General features: G+C 32.4%; 1 protein-coding gene across 1 annotated transcript in view; it reads left to right on the top strand.

Moving 5' to 3' along the window:
• The window catches only part of LOC127731085 (uncharacterized), a 124627-nt gene that overhangs the window by 36873 nt on the left and 71971 nt on the right, over positions 1 to 15783 (top strand). The window lies entirely within an intron of this gene.

Here is a 15783-nt window from a genome sequence, read left to right as displayed (position 1 = left end):
TTGAATATTTGTGTTATAATGTCATGAATTACATTCTTGGATTTTTTTCCGTGAAAGCACAAAATGATACCTACCAACTGATTCAAACTTACATAAGCAACCAGAACAGTAAAACATATAAAGCTGGAGCACATGAGATCATAACGGGGTTTCGGAGAGTTTTACGTTGCACATACTCAGGTTTTCATGGAAAGTTTTGCTTATCTTTACCTTGCCGTGATTTTGTCGGTTTCTTTTCAATTTATCAATTTTGAGTTTCATTTTGCATTGGTAGCTGCAACCTTTATTTTGACGAGTCAAATGCTCTGATTAACAGAGCTTTCTTACATATCAACGAATATTACGAACGAACGTAAAGTGAGCATGTTTTATATTCCCATTATTACACTGAGAGTCTATGTTCTATCCGGTTAAACCGAATTTATTCCGATTCAAAGGTATCTTTAAAAATGTTAGCATATCGCATATAAAACAGGTGGTATTTTTTCTTCTTCTGACGAGGTCAAATTCTGTTGAGTTATCTCCTTCCCATGGTGGAATTATATTTTTACCTCCTTTGTCCCGAAATTTCTATGTCACACGCAAATTCAAGTTTCACCTGTGTCGTTTCACGCAGTGTTATGGTCCTTGTAAGGAAAACATTGAAGCGAAACGTCATTTAAGTCCCATGATTATGATTACATACATATGTCATATTTTTAACATAATCAAAATAGAGAATCCCTCAACCGGCTCTTACGTATGATTCGTCAACCATACGTACCTTTCGTCAAATTATAAGAAAGCTCTGATAGGAGCGTGGTCCTTACGAAAAACTGCAACCATAGAACGACTGAAATCGACAAAACAAACGTTTTACAGTCACCATCACGAATTGGTTGATCGATCCGACATCTCAGTGTCTCAACTCATGGTGATACAAGTATAGTCGTCTGGTCTTTAAAATTACCAATTGTGACATTTTCCTGAGTTGGGATTAGCATATCGAGTTATAAAAATAAGGAGATGTGGCATGATTGCTAATGAGACATTTAATGCATGCATCGCAGAAGACGCTTTTTAATTCGAAACTAAAATATAAATTGAAAGAATTTGTTCTGCTTTGTTTCATTAAAAGAATGACCAACGCAGATACGTGTAGTATCGTGTCTTCACCATCTCATTTAACAGAGTTTTGTTCTATAAAAATAGGAATCGTAGGTATAAATTTCTTGTTTTGGGTTATAAGAATTCTTATTTAGTTAAGAACCACACTGATTCTATCAGAAAATACACCGATAATGATATTTTCAAAATGCTGGACTTTTTGATCGACAATATATGTGTTGAGTTTGGGGGATTGATATTTCAACAGACAGTCGGTATTCTTTCTACAGTAAAAGATAGCCTTCAAAAATATTGTGATGAGATATATTAAACCAGTGGTGTCAATCAGATGTGGATTCTTAAAAATTCTAAAGATCTACTGCTAAATTCTAGATCACAATCTCTACAATTTTGCAGCAGCATTAAGATTTTTGATTTTTCTACGCTTTACACTACTATTCCCCATGTTCAATTGAAAGATCGACTTCACCATCTCATTAAACAGAGACTTTTCTGTAAAAATAGGAATCATAGATATAAATTTCTTGTTTTGGGTTATAATAATTCTTATTTTGTGAAGAACCACACCGATTCTATCAGAAAATACAATGAAGATAATATTATCAAAATGCAGGACTTTTTGATCGACAATGTATTTGTTGAGTTTGGAGGATTGATATTCCAACAGACAGTCGGTATTCCAATGGGTACTAATTGTTCACCCCCTATTTGCCGATTTGTTTTTGTATTCGTATGAAGCAGATTCATTCAGAACCTTTTAAAAGACAAAACGCAAAAGCGCCTTGCGAAATTCTTTAATTTTAATTTTACTTTCAGATATATTGATGATGTCATATCACTGAATAACCCATAATTCAGTCAGTACTTTCATCTTATATATCCCAGTGAACTTGAAATTAAGGATACTATTGATACTAGAAGGACTGCTTTATACCTTGATCTTTTCCCCAATATTTACACAGATGGACGACTTCACACTAAAATCTATGACAAAGGGGATGATTTCAACTTCCAAAATTATCAATTTCCCATTTCTCAGCAGTAACATACCCTCTGCCCCATCGTATGGTGTTTACATATCTCAGTTGATACGTTATGCTCGTGCATTTTCAAATTGTAAGGACTTCATATACAGGAGTGTAACCCTTACGCAGAAGCTGCTCCAACAGAGTTATGCGTAGGACAAATTAAAGATGACACTCCGTAAGTTTTATGGACATCATCACGAATTGGTCGATCTATACGATGTGTCTGTGTCTAAACTAACTAACGTCTTAAATTGTGGTTTACCATCTACGTCGTCTGCTCTGCTTAGGACCGAACGTGACCTATTCCTGAAAATTACTGTTTTGGCGAGTGTGAATTCGCTTTGCTATACTACGTGTCTCGGTATTTATACATCCAACATTCATGTTTTTTAGTTATGATGTTTCTTTTGTAAGTCTGGTTTGGATATTGTGTTGTGTCTTATCGTTTGTGGTTTTGGATTCTATTTTTATTTTCTGTGTGTATATAGGGTTTAGATAATTGAGCAGCTATTTTATTTATATGATTTTTAGTTTAAGGCAACTATATGCACAGGATTTTTTTGTTAATACATAGTTTTGATTTAGAAGAAAAGCCGACGTGGCGGGAGGGTACAAATGATTGCACTATTACAAACACAATTCCGTTCTGGTTTTCTTGTCATGGTTAGAAAATACATACAATAACACCATTACAAACTCAATCCCTATTTTATTTAATTTAGAAAGTTACCTGTGTTAAAAATAAACATCACAACAAATACGTCACTTTTTGTGGCGTTGATACATTTGTGTGACGCACCGTTTATAATTCTATTGTGGTGTCCTGGTGTACTGTCGTAAATTCATAGATGTCCGTTGTTATTCTGTGGTTTCCATGTTGTAATATGCTATTATATTATTTATTTATGTATTTCTCTGTCCTGAGTGTTCTTGCGATTATTTGTACTGTATTCCTGTAACGTAATGTTGTCATTTTAGCGGTATTTTTAACATTGCCATATAAGCTGTAGGTTTGGCTAGCCATAAAACCAGGTTCAAAAAGTAAAATAAAAAAAAAAAAAAAACCGAGCTCCAAGGGAAATTCAAAACTGAAAGTCCTTTATAAAATAGCAAAATGGCAAAATCAAAATACTCAAAACCATCTACATAACGCATGGAAAACAACTGTCATTTTCCTAACTTGGTACAGGCATTTCCTTATGTAGAAAAAGGTGGATTAAACCTGGTTTTAAAGCTAGCTAAACCTCTCACTTGTATGACAGTCGCATTGAATTCCATTATATTACAACAATGTGTGAGGTTTGGAGAATGTGATTTTCAACAAATGGCATTCCCATGGGAACCAACTTTGTTTCTCATCTTGTCGACTTGTTTCTTTATTCAGACTTGGCTGATTTTTACAGGAGTTTTAATCCTTTAACTTTGCGTTCCTCTATATAGATGACTTCCTCTTAATAAATAATTCAAATGCATCTATCACATTGAATTTGAAATGAAGGAAACAACAGATACAGTTAAGTCTGCCATTTATCTTGACTTAAATCTCTAGAAATTGACAATGAGGGTCGGTTGAGATTAAAACTTTATGACAAAAGAAGAGATGATTTCAGCTTTCCTCCTTATTGTGAACTTTTCATTTCTATTTAGCATTATTCCAAGCAAAATCTGCATAAGTAGTATATATCTCCCGGTTGATACGATATTCCAGATCTTGCATCTCCTATAATGATGACCTTGATAGAGGGTTGCTGCTTACAAGGAGCTATTGAACCAAGAGTTCAAAGTGATGAAGTTAAAATCATCCCTTCGAAAGTTTGACGGACACCATCACGAGTTGGTTGAACGTTATGGACTGTCTGTTCCACTGATGACGACGGATATATTCCCATTGTTAAAACTTCAATCCGGTCCTCTTTTCCGCGAATGTGATCCACCATTTTAGACTTATCACCGGGTTTATACTTACATGAGCAACACGTCGAGTGCCTTCTGGGGCACATGCGATCATCTCCGGTTTTTGGTTGGGTTCGTGTTTCTTGTGCTTTTTTTCTATGGTTTGTTTTTGTGTACTGTTGTTTGTCGTTTTTGTTTTACGATAAATTATATGTGTTTCTCATGATAACTCAGAAAATAACGTTAGTAATTTGTATTCACATTACTTTCTATTACTGCTATTACAGCACAACAACTCACAGCAAATGTTGTGATGGATATTCAGATTATACAAGTGACTGCAGATATCGTAAGTCTCCTTTTACATTCATGTTTTACTGTATTTAACCATATATTATAGTATGCTGATGCACACATGTAAACAAAACGCCCAATTTTTATTATGGTGTTTACAAATTCAATGATAACGGATACGAGTCATGTAAAGTGTAGCATATGTATTTCAGACGAAACTTTTGTTTACATAAATTCAAAATATACCAAAAACTACGTTAGATCTTTTTCTTATTTTGGCATTGTATTTTATTAATTTTTATCCTCGATTTTATATTCTAAGTACATTGTACTATACCTTTACAAGTTAAGAGGTCACATTAGCTTTAATTATAAACTTACGGACAAAGAATATTGTGATATCAAGCAATTTAAGAAATTATTTGACATTAAGGAATGTGTCTCCAAAATATGTAGCTCTGATTCCTTGTCCGGGTTTGATCATACTTTTTCTCCTTTGAACACAGGTATACTACTGTTGCCTTTAATTATGGTTATGTCAGCTTCTTTAGCCATTTCCTTTGTTCAATGAGTTATTTTTAATGTCAGTTACTTCATTTTGCCATAAAATGTTTGGTTTTTTTTAATTCTTTCTTTTTTTTTATTCCATACAAATGTATCCCGCAATGGTGGTAAGTCGTGCACTTAAGGCCGATTTTAATTTTATTTTTCTGTAGACTTAGCTTTGTATTTTTATTACTGTGTATTCTCAAGCTTGGTTACTCATAATTGTTTCTCAGTCACTGAATGTACGATGTTGTTCTATACTGCAGCAGCTGACCCGGTTTGTTTACATTCAAATTCTAATGGCTTCAAAACCACGTGACACATTGAATCGTTATATCCAATCAAATTGCTCTACTGTCAATTAGGTGATTTTTTAGTACAAGGCAATTATATTATTTGTTTGTATGATATTGCTTTGAAATAGTATGCAATAAATTGGGTGTTTATTCAATAGGAAACCTCATTATTAGCCATGAAATTTGTATCAATGGAATTTTATATGAATATTTACTTATGGTCAGAATATCGATCTCTTTATATTGAACCATTTTTTTCTTTATGAAAAATATATGTATATTGTCTTTTATTAACCTACTCTATATTCCTGAACAAAAATATGGCATGATTATCGTTTGTTTCCCAAGGTTTTTCTTTCAATTTGGATGTTTTTTTTTCGCGGGAAAATCGCATAAGACGTAAGGTGCTTGCCATGTTGAAATTCTTAAAAATACAATTTGCTTGGCCTGTTTGGTCTGCCATTAAGATTGATGACGCTAAATGGAATGCAAACAAAGCAATGGAGGCCGGAAGAGGGGATTTCAGAAGTTCTGGAATGTTTATAGGCATTCTAAAGTCGGGTTTGAAACGGCCATTAGAAAATTGGCATTTTTGTACAATACTTTAAAATAACAATGAAAACATATCTTTAGAAATGTTTGTTTATTTAGAAGAGTAGAAAAAATGTATTCTGCACTAATTTTGTACGCTGGTATTAGCGTAGTGACGTCAATGCGGAGTTTTCCCGTGTGATAAGTACAATAACAAAATCCGAACGAACCAACATTATGACCGATTATAGACTACGGTAGGATATACTTGGGGCCAAATTAGATTTCAACACGAATTGTGGTCCACTAATGAAGAACTTTGGAAAATTATTTTAATTGTTATTTTTTATTAACACAATCTCCTTGAAAGAAAGCCAGATTTATGACAATAAAACAGTACTGATATTTTATCAAAGTCTATATGGCTGAACCCTAACATAAAAAAAAGATGGCAAGATGATCCTGAAGTTGGTATGTTTTAAAAATTGTGTATTTTTGATTAACAATCTAGTGTCAGGAAATAATACATTATTTCTAGGGATGTAAACCCGGTGAAAAATTACTAATCGAGTACTCGTTGGTTTTATAGAGCGCTACTGGAGTAATTGCTCGGGAATATATCTTCAACACGGAAACACTAACAAACGTATTTTACATAATGTTGATTGTTGTTCAGCGGACGAAAAACCATCTGCATAAGTATTTGGTACAAAGAAATTACACACCATAATTAATAGCTCATTATCTGCAAGTACTAATTAAGTAAAAACAATCTAATCAATATAATTTAATGAACACCTATTTGAATATTATAACAAGGAAAAACTATATAAAACAATAGTATTTGGTTATCGTTAAGAAAACACAATTAATGTTTACAAAGGCGTAAGGGTTAAGGTTAGAAGATTAACTATTCAATGAGGGTCACCAGAGGATGCAACGAATTTATTTTATTTGGAAACATTTTCTTTTCAACTATTGTTGGGGACATTCGGATTTGCAATTTTGTAACTAACAGTGTTGCAGACGAAAATATATTCTCTGACGGTACCGATTTTTTTTTCATGGTCCGTTTGTTTTCAACTGACTATCCATTTGATATCTTTGCTTCTCTTTCATCAACTCAGAAGACATCAATTGGTCTGTGAAAGTTTTTAACAATAAAGAGGTGTCTTTACATTATGTCGAACTCTTAGTCCGCCAGAGAAGCAGATGATAAATTTAACATGTCATTTTTCAAAGATCAGTTCTCAAATTATCTTTTTTACACTTCTTAATTTAGATGGACGTTTTAACGTTTTTGATTCTAGCGTCACTGATGAATTTTTTGTACAAACTTTAATCCTGGTATCTAGTGATGAGTTTACGGCGAGACAATACAACTGCTGGTGGAGGTTTCCTCTTCGATGGTTTCACCAGGCCAGTAGTCAGCACTTCTGCGGCGAAATGAGTTATTTTTGATATGGTCATAACTATAAATTGACTGTTTTTTTTTATAGTTTTTTGTTATGTTGTACTGTTACACACACCACTGTCCCATGTAAGGGTGTGTGTGTGTGTGTTGGCGCCAGCTAACACGTTTAACCCCGCCACATTCTGTACGTGCCTGTCCCAAGTCAGGAGCCTGTGATTTAGTAGTTGTCGTTTGTTGCTGTATATAAAATTTGTTTTTCGTTTATTGTTTTGTACTAAAACCAGGCAATTACTTTCTTTTTTGAATTGTTTTACATTTGTCATTTCAGGGCCTTTAATAGCTTACTAATCGGTATGGGTTTTGCACATCGTTAAAGGACTAGTGGTGACTTTCAGTTGTTAACTGTTATTTCATTTGCTCTTTGGTGGAGAGTTGTCTCATTGACACTCACATCCTCTTCTTTCCATGTTTACAAAGTTATGAAGATTTCCTTAGCTGTCTTTTTATTCAAAACCTTTCGTAACTTTGGGTCCTCAATGCTCTTTAACTTCGTCATATATTTTGCCTTTTAACTTTTTTGATTCGATCGTCGCTGATGCGTATTTTATGGACGAAACGCGCGTCTGGCGTACAACATTATAAGCCTGCTTAACATGTATATGATGATTTTATTGGCACTATTCAGTTGTAATGAATAGGTTTACCAAATGCATTGATTCAACATATTCTGTATTGGTAAAAAGATACAGTCGCACTAGTATGATAAAATAAGATTTATACTTAGTTTTCTGTTATATTACAACCAAAGATGGCGGAATACACCCAATCTACCTTAAATGGAGAACTGTACTAAGAAAATAATTGCGTTTATAATTAAAATCAATTTATTTTCTATTTAAGCTCTTTGTAATGGAAAACCTACTCCGCTTGGAGGATGTTCTGAAGTTAACCCTACCGATACAATAGAATATAGAGCAGGAGGAAGTAGAAATCAAGGGGAAGGAACATGTATATCACCTGGTCTATGTGCAGACTGTAAGGACGGATTTTACGCAGACTGGGCATTTTGTAAAAGTAAGAAGACATAAGCAATATGTAGGTCTTTGTTTTACATCAACATCGTTTTGGGTTGTTAATGCTTTTTATTCAGATAGCTTGTTTTATAGCTGCATATTGTAAATCCTATTGAAATATTTTGTACAATAGCTTGTTATATAGCTGCAAATTGTAAATCTTATTGAAATGTTTTGTACAATAGTGTAGACTTGAATAGCTGCTGTTTCCATTAAGTATTTGTGTTCCGTGGAATTCTACTCCACATGAAGTGAAGTTGCATTATCCATAATAATTTTATTTTATAAAATTACATAATGATATTTGTTATAGTTTATTGTATTGGGAAAAAATTTCTCTATTTGTATTTGGCCCATTATTTTCGGAATTGTAGGCTTTAAATGCTCTTCAAGTTAGTTTTTGATTTGACCCTGTATCTTTTTTTATTCGAGCGTCATTGATGGCGTATAATATTTTAAACCTGGTATCTTGATAAAGTTTCTTTTCGATAGATAGATCAGAGTTAAAACAGAGGAATTTGAAATCATTAGATTGAATGTAAAGTCGTATTTCATTTTTTTCTTCGCGCTATACCGATAATACATCATCTGCATAGATAAAATAATAACAATTGATTATAACCATTTTTAGATTGATATACCAATGACTAAAATTGCAATATCTAGCATTTCAGTCTTCAATTGTTTTGTTGACTTAATATATATATATATGTAGTGTCTAAAATAGCTACAATCAACATTCAATCTATCTAGTCGTGAAACAGTTCGAAAATAAACTGATGCAATTACTAAATTTAATCATATAAATGCCTAAGAATGTAACTTTAACACGCTAATGAGTATTATGAAAATAGTTGTTATATTTCATATATTCACGCAATATTTTGCTTAACAAATTAGCTTCATTAGGGCGCGTGCAGCAATCCAGGTAAAATCGATGGCTGTTAAGAATTTGTTGCAGCTTATCGTACATGTCCTTTTAATAATTTTTTGCAGCTTATTGTACATTGCGTTTAATAAATAAAAACAAATAATCGTGTTAGTTAAATAGTATGAAGTTCAAGATTTATTCCTTTGGATTTTGATAAAACTGTTCTTCATCTCTTTCATTCAGTCCATAAGGTTAAAGAGTACGTAGCTGATGCATACAAAATCTCTCTCTCTCTCTCTCTCCCTGTTTTTGTCCCTTAGGGTTGCCAATTTTGGAGTCCCATATTCACGACAATTCTATGACATTTAACGTGTTTAGAATTGGTGTTGAACGAAGATTAATTAATCATTGTAAATATATGGTTTTCTAGTTCATGACGTTTTCATACTTTTTACAACCGAAATACATATTTATGTTACACCTTTGTTACTATAAAGGTTCCTATAGTTTAGATGTTTTCAAATATTTAACGTCCTTAGACTTTATGATTTGGTTTCTAAACTTATATATATCAAGTGTCACACATATGATTCCAACCGATGTAATTTTTTTTTGATACTGGCATTAAATTTGCGTATTACGAACGTGGTACTAGTATGTATTTTTTGTGTAAATCGCGGTGTAATGCTTCGTGTGCTCATCAAGACAACATTGGAAGACGGTGCTATCGTTTTTGTGTAAACGTGACATTTTCATAAAAAGTAATTATTAACAAAGTACAAAGGAAACACAATATTCAACGTTGAAATTGTAAGTATGTCTTATGATCTTCTTAGATTTTTTTTTATATAGGAACATTATAATTCTAAAGGATATTTGATACTATGGCTTCGACTTAATAGGTAGTTTAATTTTATGCATTAATATATAAACCTAGCCACTGATGAAGATAAAGTTTATGCATGTATTTACTAATATTAAAAGGAATGATTATTTTTTTAGCTTGAATCTTCAACAACAATGATAAGCGTCATTAAACATTTATATATATACATAAATCTAAAATGCAGATTTCTCATCAATCAATATCAGATTTTTTGGGGCGTTCATATTAAATGCATTCTATTCTACAAATTAATTTTTGTTTATTATAATTCTAAATGATGAAGAATGTGTCCATATAATTGAAGTTAATTGTTATAGTGTAATTGGGAAAAAAATCGACCGATATGAGCATCTTGTATTGTATTCGGTCAGAATCTACGTTTCAAAATATTTTATATACGTTCACTCTGCCATTAATCATATATTCCTATTGTCTATTATCTAACATAAAACAAAAATATATAATAAGTATTGTTTTGTGCATAGCGTTACTACTTGCTTCTTAGTGATGACTAATGAATCGATTGACACGAGAAATGTTGAACTGCCTCAACCTGACTACCAGTCTGGTATCCCCATGTCTATAATCAGTCTATTTGACCAACACTCTGGTATCGCTCACTCTATCCGACTGATCATTAATCTGGTATCTATCTCTCTCTATTCGATCGGACAATCTGAAAATCAACTGAAATACTGCACATAAGTTAATAAGTTATTGTTATGTCTTTTGAGAGCTGTTCAGATCAAAATGTAAAATAACAAAAATACTGAACTCCAAAGAAAATTCAAATTGGAAAGTCCCTTATCAAATGGCAAAATCAAAAGCTCAAACACATCAAACGAATGGAAAACAACTGTCATATTCCTGACTTGGTACAGGCATTTTCTTCTGTAGAAAACGGTGGATTAAACCTGATTTTATAGCTAGCTAAACCTCCCACTTGTATGACAGTCGCATACAATTCCATTTTATCGACAACAATGTGTGAACAAAGCAAACAGACATAAAAGGTAAAAATGTATAAAAAAGGGGAACAGCAGTCAACATTGGGTTATAATCTTAACCACTATAAAAACAAACAAATATTTCAACAAAGAAAACAAAATGGCATATAGACAAATCACATAACATAAAATGAAAGACAAGAATACAAAACATGACCACAGCAAAACAACACATTGGCGGGATGCATAAGGTTCGAGCCACGCCAAAAATATATTACCAAACATGGACTATACAGTAAAGGTTAATAATTCACAAATACAAATAAAAAAACACTATAACACGTAGATGATAAACAATGTCAGTACCTAGCATCTATACTTCAAAATGACCGTTTAAGTATATAGTAAAACTACAGTAGTTGCTCAAGATGCTCAAATCTTGTACGTTATTGGAATATACAAAGTAATGTAGCAAACAGAAACTTTGGGATTCACATGAACTTCAAAAGGAACGAGATCGGGGGTGTCGACAGATTTAGCGTCTCCTGCTATGTATGCATCACCCACCATGCTTATTTACACTCCGTAAAATATCACAATCGGGAATAGGACACTATTGACTTCTCTTTCCATTCTATCCGACTGACCTGCACTATGGAATCTGTCTTTTAAGATACATCTCGACTTATTACTTTGGCATTGCTCTTTTTACATGCAATTTGACAGCACATCATCCTGGTACTTGTACCAACCCAGTAGTCAGGATTTCTTTTCCAAATTATAATTAATAGGGTTAATAGGGTAATGTAAATAAATCAACTGTTTCTTGCATGCGATCCGATTGCAGGACCTTGATTTTAAAGAATACATAAGGAACCCTACGACATGTGACTGTTCCCACTCGCCTTATATTTACAGCCCCTCTGGCCATGTTATAATGGGGATCTCAACAAAATTCAGCATGAACATCGCCGAAAGGTGATATCTCATGGTCCTAAGTTTAGAGAAACCCAACATCAATTGGAACCGTAACTTCAAAATAATTATGGATTCCACTGAGGACTACGCTAGAGCATGGGCTAAACGAGAAGAAGTTGAACTGGACACTTTGTCAGAATGGGTCAAAACAATCACGTCTCTGATAAAACGTCGAATTCATAAGTTGAAAAACTGTGTGAATGATCGACAAAAGTCCATTTTCAGAGACAAAGAGGCACTGAAATGTTTATCATCTCTTCACGATAAATATGTTGTTGTTCCTGCGGACAATCCTTCAAATAGTAATGTTTTTGTATGTATATCGTATACTACGAGCTGCTTGTTAAAGAATTAGGAATAAATGAGCACTCATGTAATCCCACATACAAAAAGATATCATTTGATAAGAAAGAGATTTTGGCGCTTTATAAGTCCTGCATGGCCTCAATGAAAATTACATCAGATATTGATGATGTTCTTTCCATTAACAATACAAACTTTTCTGATTGGGTTCCAATTAGATATATCCTCCAGAACTAGAAATTAAAGAAACAACAGACGCGGCTTCTTTCGGTTTATTTTTAGACTTATACCTCGAACTTGACGTAAGCGGTCATCGTAGTACCAGAAGTCCAGAATCTATGACAAACGAGACGATTTTAATTTTGAAATTATAAATTTCCCCCACCTTAGCACCGTTATACTAACTTCACCTGCATATGGAATATACATTTCCCAACTCATTCTATATCCAAGAGCTTACAGCTGTACTCAGAATTTTCAAAACGTCACAAATGTCTGAGCAGAAAGTTGATGAACCAGGTTTATGTCAAAGAAAGTCTCGTCCTTTTTCTATTGGACAATACCAAGACATTATTGATGAATGTTCCATATCAACAAAACAAATAATACGTGATGGTCTTGAAGTATAGATTCTAGGTACTGACGTTGTTTATCATCTTAATTACGTGTTATAGTGTTTTTATTTGTCTTTGTATATTTTTAACCTTTACTGTTTAGTCCATTTTTTGGTAAATAAAGACAGCAGTAGTATATCGCTGTTCAATAATCATAAATCGATTAAGCGAAAACAAATCCGGAATACAACTAAACTTTAAATTAAGTTGACGAACCATAATATATACTTTTGGCGTGGCTCGGTATTTATACATCCCGGCATTGTGTTATTGTGCTAAAGTATTTTTTTGTATTCTTGTCTTTTATTTTTGCTTATGTACTTTGTCTAAAGAGTGTCTATACGTCATTTTGTTTTTCTTGTTGACATAGTATTTGTTTTATAGTGATTAAGATTATGATTCAATATTGACTGCTGTTCCCCAATTTTTGACAATTTTACGTATTATGTCTGTCTGTTTTGTTCACACATTGTTGTCAATATAATGGAATTATATGCGACTGTCATACACGTGGGAGGTTTAGCTAGCTATAAAACCATGTTTAGTCCACCATTTTCTACATGAGGAAATGCCTGTACCAAGTCAGGAATTTGACGGTTGTTTTCCATTCGTTTGATGTGATTGAGCTTTTGATTTTGCCATTTGATAAGGGACTTTCCGTTTTGAATTTTCCTTGGAATTCGGTATTTTTGCTATTTTAATTTTGACTATATACTTAAATTTACATGAATAGTTATTTTATTATTGAACAATATTCTGATTTAAAAAATTGTTTTTGTAGTTTGCACTTTGAGGATGCAACATTAAAATGATAAGAGTAAAATTTATCTTCTAAACAATAAACGTGGAATATCTTATAAATGTTATACTTATAACATATAGAGGAATATTATATAGATTTGTTGCTATTTCAAAGTTTTAAAATGTAAATGTATACACCAGATGTTCAATCAAGTACACATAAATTTTGGCTTGCATATCTTTACATTTCATCAAGTTGACGAACCATAATATGTATAAAAGAATCTTAAAGCTATTGAAATTTTAAACTGTTAGACCATTAGCGAAAGTCTCCCTCCTATCTTATAACCAATTCCACGAATTGGACAAAAAGAAAATAAAGAAAACATGTACCAACATGAAAACGTCTTAAAAATCTGTCTTTGTATATCTTTAAGCTACCGTGGCCTTTCCCAGGTAAGAAAACGTTGAACATATTTTACCAAGAGGTAAGCTTTTTCAATTCAATTGTTTAATATTTAGGTATGTAGCCTATCCAAATTTAATTACTTTCATCATGTAAGTTTGAATGATAATAAAAAGAACATTTGAAACAAAACATTTGTTTTATTTTTACTTAAAATCTTTTTTGTATTTAAAATTCAAAAGTTCCATTCAAAGCAAATGTCCCACCAGCACGATAATATAACTCTTGAAAATCATGTTAAACTTATCCGACGCTATTGACGATAAACTTTTATAAGAAAAATGATGAGTAAATATTCTGGAAATCTAAAGAGTTTTGATGGTAGAAACCATGGCTGAAAAACATAAAAGAAAATAGAAATATACATTTCTTTCAGATTCCATGCTTCCAATAAGACGACATATAGCAACATTTTGATAAATACATAAAAACGTTATCTTACAAAATGACCGAAGTAGCTGTTTACAAAATTTAAATTCATAAAAAGACAAGGTAATTAAAAGAACCGATTCAAATCTTAGTGCAAAATTTAGATGAGGGAATCGATATAAACGCCAAAAAAAAAATAGAAGACACAATGATTTAACAATACCAATGTAGGATATCAATCCGTCTATTTAACTAAAAAATGACCAATAAGTTTTCTTGAGTAATGTCTAAAATAAAATTGAGAAAATTAAGAAAAAAAACATTGTTTAATCTTTCGAGATGGTTCTATTCATCAACTTTAAACCATTTTGTTTTTTAACAAAATGTTGGTTTTATGTATAACACGTACAAAAAAAAATAGAAGATTTGATTGACTTGTGATCATCTTCATCTGATCAAAATTGTATACTTAGTTGTTGTATATTACGTCCATAACATGAAGGTGTCAAGCATGTTTGTACGTTGTCTACCATAAATTAAAAGAAGTAATAATTTATGGTTCAACTACATATTATAAAATCAAATGCCAAGTATGATATGTATATAGTAGTCCCGATTTTGTATAAGCACAACATACTTACTATATCAAAGACATTAACCATTAATTATTAACACAGAAACAATTTCAGATGAGTTTTCCGTTAGTAACTGCCCCTACAGTAATGATAAGTGCCTATTGTTTTTATATTAGAAACCTCATGCGATTGAGCTGTGAATATTGTTAAATGTACAATTTCTATTCAAATCAGGTTATTATATATCACAAAAAATTTGAAGAACTAATAAAACACGAAAACTTCAAATCGTACAGCAATATCCGGACAATAATTCAGAGCTAAGCTTGAAAGAGGTACATTCCATTATTTGAAATTGTAGCTTAATTTTCCAGTAACATTTTTCATGGAATGGAATATTTTCAAACAATCTTTTAAAACATCATTAATAGGGCATTCGGACGATAACATTAGTTTTTATGTTATTGTATATTCAGGCAGAGAATGCATTGGCTATTCTTGGCACAAAATTCATTTTTAGCTTGTCAGTGCTCTCCGATATATTTAATTTTGATTTTCAATCTGTTTTGATACGAGCTTAACTATTGAGTCTTATGTAGACGAAAATCACGTCTTGTGTTTTAACCACTAGGTAGATATCTCTGCCAGTAGACGTTAAAATATAAATAATCATCACATATATCCTTCTAACACGGAGTTTAAACTTTTTTTCCATCGCTACCTCCTCACTACAGGTCAGTGGGGGTAACAAAATAAAAACCAGTTGAAAAGGGACTGACTAATCAGATGGACACTTTTCACAAAAACAAAAAAAAACTTACATAACGACGAAAGACATATCTATCGAAAAA

This window comes from Mytilus californianus, unplaced genomic scaffold (genome assembly GCF_021869535.1).
Source record: "Mytilus californianus isolate M0D057914Y unplaced genomic scaffold, xbMytCali1.0.p SCAF_2, whole genome shotgun sequence".
Taxonomy (NCBI): Eukaryota; Metazoa; Mollusca; class Bivalvia; order Mytilida; family Mytilidae; genus Mytilus; species Mytilus californianus.
This window is presented reverse-complemented; position numbering and strand designations above follow the sequence as displayed.